Source organism: Panthera uncia (assembly GCF_023721935.1).
Source record: "Panthera uncia isolate 11264 chromosome B2 unlocalized genomic scaffold, Puncia_PCG_1.0 HiC_scaffold_24, whole genome shotgun sequence".
Taxonomy (NCBI): Eukaryota; Metazoa; Chordata; class Mammalia; order Carnivora; family Felidae; genus Panthera; species Panthera uncia.
In genome coordinates this window covers 10,783,969-10,794,744 of record NW_026057580.1, presented here as the reverse complement: position 1 = coordinate 10,794,744, position 10,776 = coordinate 10,783,969, and the positions used below count along the sequence as shown (strand labels likewise).

General features: G+C 45.1%; 1 pseudogene; it reads left to right on the top strand.

Annotated features, from left to right (window-relative positions):
* The first annotated feature begins 574 nt into the window (after positions 1-574).
* Positions 575-10,776, top strand: part of LOC125938197 (patr class I histocompatibility antigen, A-2 alpha chain-like) — an 11,033-nt pseudogene continuing 831 nt past the window's right edge.

Sequence of the window (10,776 nt, the reverse complement as noted above, 5' to 3'; positions counted from 1 at the left end):
TTTGTGCCCACAGTTCCCACTCCCTGAGGTGTTTCCACACCGCGGTGTCCCGGACCGGTCGCGCTGTACGTTTCGGTGGGCCAAGTGGACCACACGCATTTCCTGCGATTCCACAGCGACGCCGCGAGTCCGAGGGTAGAGCTGTGGGCGCCGTGAGTGGAGCAGGAGGGACACAGTTTGGGACGAGCAGACGGAGATCGCCAAGGTGCACGCACAGACCTCGCGACCGAACCTGCACACCGCCCTCCGCCACTACGACCAGAGCGAGTCCCGTGAATGACCCGGGCCAGGGTCCAGGTGACGAGTCCCTGAATCCCCCTTGGACCTGCTGAGGTCTCTTTGAGCTCCGGGTCCGAGATTCACCCCGAGGCCAGGAGACCTTCGCGGCCCCCACCCAGGATGAGCCTGCGGGGATTCACTCGGATTTTATCTAGTTTCTGGGTCTTTGACCAATCACTGCGGGTAGGTATCCTGAGGAGTGAGGCCAGGAAAGCCTGGCTGCAGGGCTGGGGGGTGGGGGACGACTGCGGGGGGGGGGGGGGAGGGGGGGGGGCTAGCTAGCTAGTGGGCGGGGATGCCCGCGAGGCTGGGTGAGAGAGTGGACGGGGCCAGGGCCTCACCTTCCAAGGGACTTCTGGCTGCAACTTAGGGTTCGATGCGAACCACCTCGGCGGGTGTGAGCAATTCGCTAGGAGGGCGCCGATTACAGCCCCCTGAAGGAGGACCTGCACTCCTGGAGGGCAGCGGAGGAGGCGGCTCGGATCCTGGGCGCCAGTGGGAGGCTGCCTGAGCAACCGAGCACTACCGGCTGTTACCTGCAGAGGGAGTGCGTGCGGGGGCTCCGCCTGTACCTAGAGAAAGGGAAAGAGACCTTGTAGGAAGCAGGTATGTGGGGCTGCCAGGCTTCCTGATCTCCCCTGGGGCAGGTGCTGTACCTCCTACTGGCCCCACCGAAAGGGAGGAAAGTAGGGTTGACACCAGAATTCTTCCCTGTCCCCCTCCTTGGGTCCTGAGGGTGAGGAGTTCCCCTGGGTTTTCGGATCCTGTGTCAGAGAGAGACTGGCTCACAGGACCCATCCTTCTCTCAGGACAGAGGGGATCCAGTCTCTGTGGAGATGGAGAGACATATCTCTGAAAGAATTCAATAGCAGGTTTCCTTGACCCTGGTATTCACCTTGGGTACCCCCGGGTGACGTCCTCCCTCAGGCCTTGCTCTCTGTCCCATGCCCAATTTCATTGGAGGGCTGACTCCAGCTGTTTTGAGCCACTGGGCCTCCTCTACCAGGTCAGGACTAGAAGTCTCTGTTCCCTCACTCAGGGACCCTGAGCCTCCTCCCCTAGGCTGTCTTACTTACCCTGCCTCCAGACCTTCCCAAGGGATGGGAAGTTATCCCAGATCCTGGAGCTCAGGCTGGGATGTGAGTCTTGCACTCCCCTGCCCACCCCATTGTCCTCTCCATTCTCAGCATGGTCACATGAGTGCTGCTTCGGTGGCCCCCGGGGGACGATGCAAAGTTCCTAAAGTCTCTGACCCTTCTCCTCAGATCCTCCACAGACACATGTGACCTGCCACCCCATCTCTGACCATGAGGGGACCCTGAAGTGAAGGGCTGTGGGCTTCTACCGGACAGAGATTACTGTGACCTGGCAGCGTGATGGGGAGGACCTGACCCAGGACACGGAGCTTGTGGACACCAGGACTGCCGAGCCGGGACCTTCCAGAAATGGGTGGCTGTAGTGGTGCCTTCCGGGAGAGGAGCAGAGATACACGTGCCTGTGTAGCATGGGAGGCTGCAGGATCCCGTCAGCCTGAGATGGAATAAGAAGGGGGATGAAGGGGTGGATTCTATCCACAGACAGCAGAATACATGACACCTTCTGTAGACCTTCAGTGGCATCACAGCTGAGGCCCAGGGGTCAGAACTCTCACCTTCCCTTTCGTTCCCGGAGCCCCCGCGTCACTCCAACATGCCCATTATGGGAATCATTGCTGGTCTGGCTGTCCTTGGATCTGTGGTCACTGGACCTGGGACCTGGAGGAGGAAGAGCTCCAGCAGGGAAAGGGGTGAGGTCAGAGTTTTCTTGCACCAGGTTGCGGGGAGAGTGGTGGGGGGAGGGGGGAGGGGTTCAAGCCATATGTAATTTTCAGTGTCTTGCCTCAGTCCTGAGAGGCACCATCCACACACATGTGCTTACCCAGTTGGACCCTATTTGCTAATGCTCTTTCAAAAATCACACCTGAAAAAGAGACAAAACGTTCACCTCGATCCTTCTGGTGATGGGACCTGATTCCCAGCAGTCACAGGACAGAGGGGAGGCTCTGCTGCACACAGACCTCCAGGAGGCTTTGATCTAGTTTCCACATGTCCTCTTACCATGCATACTTATACCATGCATACTTTCAGACCACAGTGCTATGAAGCTTGAAATCAACCACAGGAAGAAGTCTGGAAAACCTCCAATAGCATGGAGGTTAAAGAACACCCTACTAAAGAATAAATGGGTCAACCAGGCAATTAGAGAAGAAATTAAGAAATATATGGAAACAAACAAAAATGAAAATACAACAATCCAAATGCTTTGGGATGCAGGGAAGGCAGTCCTGAGAGGAAAATACATTGCAATCCAGGCCTATCTCAAGAAACAAGAAAAATCCCAAATACAAAATCTAAGAGCACACCTAAAGGAACTAGAAGCAGAACAGCAAAGTCACCCCAAACCAGCAGAAGAAGAGAAATAATAAAGATCAGAGCAGAAATAAACAGTATAGACTCTAAAAAACTGTAGAGCAGATCAATGAAACCAAGAGTTGGTTTTTTGAAAAAATAAACAAAATTGACAAACCTCTACCCAGGCTTCTCAAAAAGAAAAGGGAGATGACCCAAATAGATAAAATCATGAATGAAAATGGAATGATTACAACCAATCCCTCAGAAATACAAGCAATTACCAGGGAAGACTATGAAAAATTATATGCCAACAAACTGGACAACCTGGAAGAAATGGACAAATTCCTAATCACCTACACACTTCCAAAACTCAAACAGGAAGAAATACAAAACTTGAACAGACCCATAACCAGCAAAGAAATTGAATCAGTTATCAAAAATCTCCCAACAAATAAGAGTCCAGGACCAGATGGCTTCCCAGGGAAATTCTACCAACATTTAAAGCAGAGATAATACCTAACCTTCTCAAGCTGTTCCAAAAAATAGAAAGGGAAGAAAAACTTCCAGATTCATTCCATGAAGCCAGCATTACTTTGATTCCCAAACCAGACAGAGACCCAGCAAAAAAAGAGAACTACAGGCCAATATCCCTGATGAATATGGATGCAAAAATTCTCAATAAGATACTAGCAAATCGAATTCAACAGCATATGAAAAGAATTATTCACCATGATCAAGTGGGATTCATTCCTGGGCTGCAGGGCTGGCTCAGCATTTGCCAATCAATCATGTGATACATCACATTAATAAAGGAAAAGATAAGAACCATATAATCCTGTCAATCGATGCAGAAAAAGGTATTTGACAAAATTCAGCATCCTTTCTTAATAAAAACCCTCGAGAAAGTCGGGATAGAAGGAACATACTTAAAGATCATAAAAGCCATTCATGAAAAGCCCACAGCTAATATCATCCTCAATGGGGAAAAACTGAGAGCTTTCCCCCTGAGATCAGGAACACGACAGGGATGTCCACTCTCACCACTGTTGTTTAACATGGTGTTGGAATCAGCAATCAGACAACAAAAGGAAATCAAAGGCATCCAAATTGGCAAAGATGAAGTCAAGCTTTCACTTTTTGCAGATGAAATGATATTATACATGGAAAACCCAATAGACTCCACCCAAAGTCTGCTAGAACTGATACATGAATTTAGCAAAGTTGCAGGATAGAAAATCAATGTACAGAAATCAGTTGCATTCTTATACACTAACAATGAAACAACGGAAAGACAAATAAAGAAACTGATCCCATTCAGAATTGCACCAAGAAGCATAAAATACCTAGGAATAAATCTAACCAAAGATGTAAAAGATCTGTATGCTGAAAACTATAGAAAGCTTATGAAGGAAATTGAAGAAGATATAAAGAAATGGAAAAACATTCTGTGCTCATGGATTGGAAGAATAAATATTGTGAAAATGTCAATACTACCCAAAGCTATCTACACATTCAATGCAATCCCAATCAAAATTGCACCAGCATTCTTCTCGAAACTAGACCAAACAATCCTAAAATTTGTATTGAACCACAATGACCCCGAATAGCCAAACTAATTTTGAAGAAGAAAACCAAAGCAGGAGGCATCACAATCCCAGACTTTAGTCTCTACTACAAAGCTGTAATCATCAAGACAGCATGGTATTGGCACAAAACAGACACACAGACCAATGGAATAGAATAGAAACCCCCGAATTAAACCCACAAAAATATGGCCAACTCATCTTTGACAAAGCAGGAAAGAATATCCAATGGAAAAAAGACAGTCTCTTTAACAAATGGTGCTGGGAGAACTGGACAGCAACATGCAGAAGGTCGAAACTAGACCACTTTGTCACACCATTCACAAAAATAAACTCAAAATGGATAAAGGACCTGAATGTGAGACAGGAAACCATCAAAACCCTAGAGGAGAAAGCAGGACAAAACCTCTCTGACCTCAGCCACAGCAATTTCTTACTTGACACATCCCCAAAGGCAAGGGAATTAAAAGCAAAGATGAACTATTGAGACCTCATGAAGATAAAAAGCTTCTGCACTGCAAAGGAAACAATCAATAAAACTAAAAGGCAACCAATGGAATGGGAAAAGATATTTGCAAATGACATATCGGACAAAGGGCTAGTATCCAAACTCTATAAAGAGCTCACCAAACTCCACACCCAAAAAACAAATAATCCAGTGAAGAAATGGGCAGAAAACACGAATAGACACTTCTCTAAAGAAGACATCCAGATGGCCAACAGGCACATGAAAAGATGCTCAACATCGCTCCTCATCAGGGAAATACAAATCAAAACCACATGCAGATATCACCTCACGCCAGTCAGAGTGGCTAAAATGAACGAATCAGGAGACTATAGATGTTGGCGAGGATGTGGAGAAACGGGAACCCTCTTGCACTGTTGGTGGGAAAGCAAACTGGTGCAGCCTCTCTGGAAAACAGTGTGGAGGTTCCTCAAAAAATTAAAAATAGATCTACCCTATGACCCAGCAATAGCACTGCTAGGAATTTAGCCAAGGGATACAGGAGTGCTGATGCATAGGGGCACTTGTACCCTAATGTTTATAGCAGCACTTTCAACAATAGCCAAATTATGGAAAGAGCCTAAATGTCCATCAACTGATGAATGGATAAAGAAGTTGTGGTTTATATACACAATGGAATACTACGTGGCAATGAGAAAGAATTAAATAAGCCCTTTTGTAGCAACGTGGATGGAACTGGAGAGTGTTATGCTAAGTGAAATAAGTCATACAGAGAAAGACAGGTACCATATGTTTTCACTCTTATGTGGATCCTGAGAAACTTAACAGAAGTCCATGGGGGAGGGGAAAAAAAAAGAGGTTAGAGAGGGAGACAGCCAAAGCATGAGACTTAAAAACTGAGAACAAACTGATGGTTGATGGGGGGTGGGAGGGAGGGGAGGGTTGGTGATGGCTATTGAGGAGGGCACCTTTTGGGATGAGCACTGAGTGTTGTATGGAAACCAATCAGACAATAAATTTCAATTAAAAAAAAAAGAAAATGGTAATAAAGTGCCTCAGCAATGCTTCCAAAAAAAAAAAAAAAGAAGAAGAAGAAGAAAGAAAAGAAAGGCGGGGCAGTAGAAGAGAAAATAGATTCGACACTCCCTGGTGCACACCTTGGGGAAGGACCTGCATGGTGGTGATGGTTCTGGGAGGAGGGCAGGTCATATCTCCAAGGAGGGTTAGAGGGAGACTTCCAGACCAGGACGGGCAGGCTGGGAGAAGGCGGCTGTGTGGAAAGCCTTGTGCTGACCACGTGGCTGGACAGCCAGTTTGGAGACCAGATGTCAGGAGTGGGGCCCATTGAGGTCATGGAACCAAAGGATGGGGTTAGGGCCAAGGATAAAGGCAGCGGGACCTCGAGCAGTTTTCTGGTTGGTGGGGGAGAGGGGAAGGCAAGAGCCAGCAGGGGAGACTAGTGCTGAGGGTCTGGGAAGGGGGACTGAATGTTTCAGAACAAACTTGAATCAGAGGCTGACAAGAGAGGAGGGGACTTGAGCCAAGATCCAGGAGGAGGGGGTGCTGATGGCAGGGCCCCAGGGGAGGAGCTCCTGAGAGAGGAGAGCTTAGTGAGGGCCCAGCATGTGGGCAAGGGGTGTGAACAGGCATGGGGCCATAGGGGAGGGGTGCAGAGGGACCAGGGAGACTGGGATTCCTGCCCACAGGAAGAGTGGAGGCCACAAGGGAGTGAGGGTGGGATGAAGGAGAGGGGACAGGGCAGTGCGGGTGTTGGCGCAGGGTGGAGGAGGGCCAAGGTCAGGTGCCTGCACTGGAGGGGAGGGAGGAGGGGCGCCAAGACAGGGGACAAGTCTAGACAAGGCTCTGAGCACCATGCCACTGCGCTCCCCTTGGTGATGGCAGGAGGACAGTGGGAGTGAGAGTCTGGGCAAAAGACTCCTCAGAAAATTAGCATACACTGGAAGTCTTAGCTTCAGCAATGAGACAACAAAATGAAACAAAAGGCATCCAAATTGGCAAGGAAGTACTCAAACTTTCACTCTTCTCAGAAGACATAGTACTGTGTGTAGAAAACTCGAAAGATTCCACCAAAAAATTGCTAGAACTAACACATGAATTCAGCAAAATAGCAGATTGTCTAATCAATGTACAGAAATCTGCTGCATTTGTAAACATGAAAAACAAGGTAGAAAAAAAACAAACAAAGAATCAATCCTATTTGGGGTTGCACCAAAAACAGTAAGATACCTAGGGATAAACCTAACTAAAGAGGAAAAAGTTCTGGGCTCTGATAACTATAGAACACTTATGAAAGAAATTGAAGAAGACACAAAGAAATGGAAAAGCACTCCATGCTCATGGATTAGAACAAACATTGTTAAAATGTCTATCCTCCCCAAAGCAATCTATACATTTAATGCAATCCCTATCGAAATACCACCAGCATTTTTCACAGAGCTAGGACAAATAACCCTAAAATTTGTATGGAACCACAAAATACCTGACCGAATAGCCAAAGCAACTCTGAAAAACAAAAAATAGGAGGCATCACGATTCCAGATTTAAAGCTACATTACAAAGCACTAGTCATCAAGACAGATTTCTGCGAGCATGTGGAGAAAGGGGAACCCTCTTGCAGTGTTGGTGGGAATGTAAACTGGTGTAGCCACTCTGAAGAACAGTATGGAGATTCCTGAGAAAACTAATAATAGAAACATTCTATGATCCAGCAATTGCAGTACCAGGCATTTACGCAAAGGGTACAAAATACGTATTTGTACATAAAACACCCCAATGTTTATAGCAGCATTATCAACAATAGCTAAATGATAGAGAGAGCCCAAATGTCCATCTACTGATGAATGGATAAAAAAAGAGGTGGTATACACGCACACGCACGTGCACACACGCGCACACACACACACACACACACACACACACACATATAATGGAATATGTATGATTTATCCTCAAGAAATCTCCACGTGCATTTGAAAAGAATGTGTATTCTGTTGATGGCTGGAATGTTCAATAAATGTCAGATTTGTACTATTGGTTTACAGTATGGCTCAAGTCTTCTTTATGTTTACTGATCTCTGCATAGATGTTCTATCCATTATGGAAAGTAATATATTGCAGTTTCTGACTATTACAGTTGTATTTTTGAGCTGTTTCTCAACTTCTGTCTGTTTTGTTTTCATGTATTTGGTGCTGAGGTGACAATATATTCAGAATTGTTTCATCCTTCTGATAGTTTGACTCTTTTATCACTATAAAATGTTGCTGTCTCTCTTTACTAGCAATTTTCCTATATGTCATATACATAATATTTATTCACATAACTTATATATTTATAGCATATGCTGGTCATGTTATATTTTATGTCCTATGAATGCAATATTGAAATTTTATGACCTTCTTTTTACTACCTATTCTCTCTAAAGTTACTCAATCACAGTCTATTCCCGTTTGTACTTTACATTTCATGCTACAAGCTTCTCTTTTTCTTTGGGCAATTCTTTGTGTACATTTTTTGACACACAGGTTAAATGTAGATTTGTCTAGAGAAATCTGTTTCTTTCTTATAAATTTGAGTCAATATCAATCCAGAACAATAATAAACTAAACTAATGACTAGAATGTATTTTGGCCCCAAATAAACGCAAATTTGGACTACAGATCACAGAAACGTTAGTCTGTAATTGGAAATTCTTTGAAGTAGCTGTTTGCTCACTTTGTGTTAGCTCCAAGCAAACCTCCTTAGAATAATATCTTCTTGTTCTTGAAGATAGAGTTGATGTGATTCGTGTCACCCTTTCCTGAGGACATGAATCTACGAATCTTTTGTTCCCATATTTTCAGGGAGGGATGTTTCTCATGAAATAGAATGAGCTCTGGGCATTATTTCCTGTCTATTCAGTTCATGAGCCTGAGAAGCAAGCTAAGATTTTCTAGATTTGAAATACACCTTAAGTATCAGAGCAGCCATCATCCCTGGCTTTTTGCCCATTATTATATTTTGGCCTAAATGATTATTATTCTTTTGATTGTTTTTTGGGGTGATATATATACACATCACCCAAATACATATATAATATATACATATGTATATATAATACACACACACACACACACACACATATATATATATAATCATGATTAGTTGTTTTTATAGGAAGAGTCAGCCTTAAAACTTAGTCTACTGTGTTACTGGAAGAGGATCCCCATTCACAATTGTTTCATTTCTGAGATTTATCCAGCACCAGACGAGGTGGTAGAATACAAGTCTACCTAAACCAGTGGTGATCTGTGTCTTCTGTGAGCCAGCTCTGGTCTGTGAATGTGCATCAGCCCACAGAGACAGAAATGAAAGTGAAACCTTATCCTGTCTCAGACTGGCAATCAACACAAAAATAAGCCTGTATATCGTCATTGGATCTGCTAAGAACAGTTTGGTTACTAGCTGTTCGTGGACCAGACGTGGATGAGCACAGTGTCTAACCTAGAATGATTTTTTAGACTTTTGTGAGGGTCACATAAAACCTGGTAAATTTTGGATACTGTCCCCAGAAATACGGGCATGTATAAAGAAATATGAAGTGTCAGTGTATGTATAAGGATCATCTGAAGTGTTACAGATCTGGGTTACCTAATCCTAGAAAGAGACAAAGACTGGAGAAGACATTTTAAACAATCACTTCATCACCCGACAGTGCTACTCCACTTACTTGTGAGAACTGGAGTAGAGAAAAGCTGGATCCCATAATAACTATCATGGGAAAAAGTTGAAAGATGCCATTTTTTTTTAATTTTTTTTTAACGTTTATTTATTTTTGAGACAGAGAGAGACAGAGCATGAACAGGGGAGGGACAGAGAGAGAGACACACACAGAATCTGAAACAGGCTCGAGCTGTCAGCACAGAGCCCGACGCGGGGCTCGAACTCACGGACCGCGAGATCATGACCTGAGCTGAAGTCGGACGCTTAACCGACTGAGCCACCCAGGTGCCACGAAAGATGCCATTTTTTAGTCGCTCCTTCCTCCAATCTGACCTGAGTGCCTACAATGTATCATATCAAGTTGTAGTCTGAAATCTCCGCTACAAATGTTGTAATTTGTCATTCTTTTCCCATTCTGGGCCCCCAGTTTCCATGCCCAGAACTAGTACCCTCTTCCCACATGAAAGATTTCCACGTTTAAAAATCTGGAGGGGCGCCTGGGTGGCTCAGTCAGTTGGGCGGCCGACTTCGGCTCAGGTCATGATCTCGCCGTCCGTGAGTTCGAGCCCCGCGTCAGGCTCTGTGCTGACAGCTCAGAGCCTGGAGCCTGTTTCAGATTCTGTGTCTCCCTCTCTCTCTGACCCTCCCCGGTTCATGCTCTGTCTCTCCCTGTCTCAAAAATAAATAAAATGTTAAAAAAAAAAAATTAAAAAGAAAAATCTTGACTGAGGGCAGAGACCATGGAAAGGAGAACCCATTTTGCCAAATAGTCTTGCATTAGACGTGGCATGAAACTTCACAGTCACGTGACCACCTGCCAGACTCTGCCTCAGGATATGTGACAGATAGGCTTGGACAGCACTAGATGGCATTTGGCACAGGTGTTTGAGTGACAGTGGTGTCATGCAGTTGCAAGGGGCAGCAGCAACAGCAGTCTCAGCTTCCGGATCCAGTGTCCTATGTCAGGGGACTCTCTTGTGATGGTGACATCTATACCCAGGAGCAGGGCCCTGGCTATATGTGAGCCTCCCCCTCGGGTCCATTGTGGATTCTGTTCCCATCTGTGTAGCCTCAAGCCTGGTTTGTGACATTCCTTGAAATAGAACAAGGCCCCACATTCTCTCTCATCCAAGTCTCTGTAACTGTACATATGTATCCCAAAGAGTCAGAAGTCAATATAAGGAATAGCTTCAGAGAGCATGATTTCAGACGTTTTTTTCCAGTTTTACTGAGATATAACTGACATACACCATTGTGTCAGTTTAAGGCTACGATCTCTTGATTTGATATGTTTCTATGCTGCAAAATGCTTACAACCAGAGCATTAGCCTAGACCTG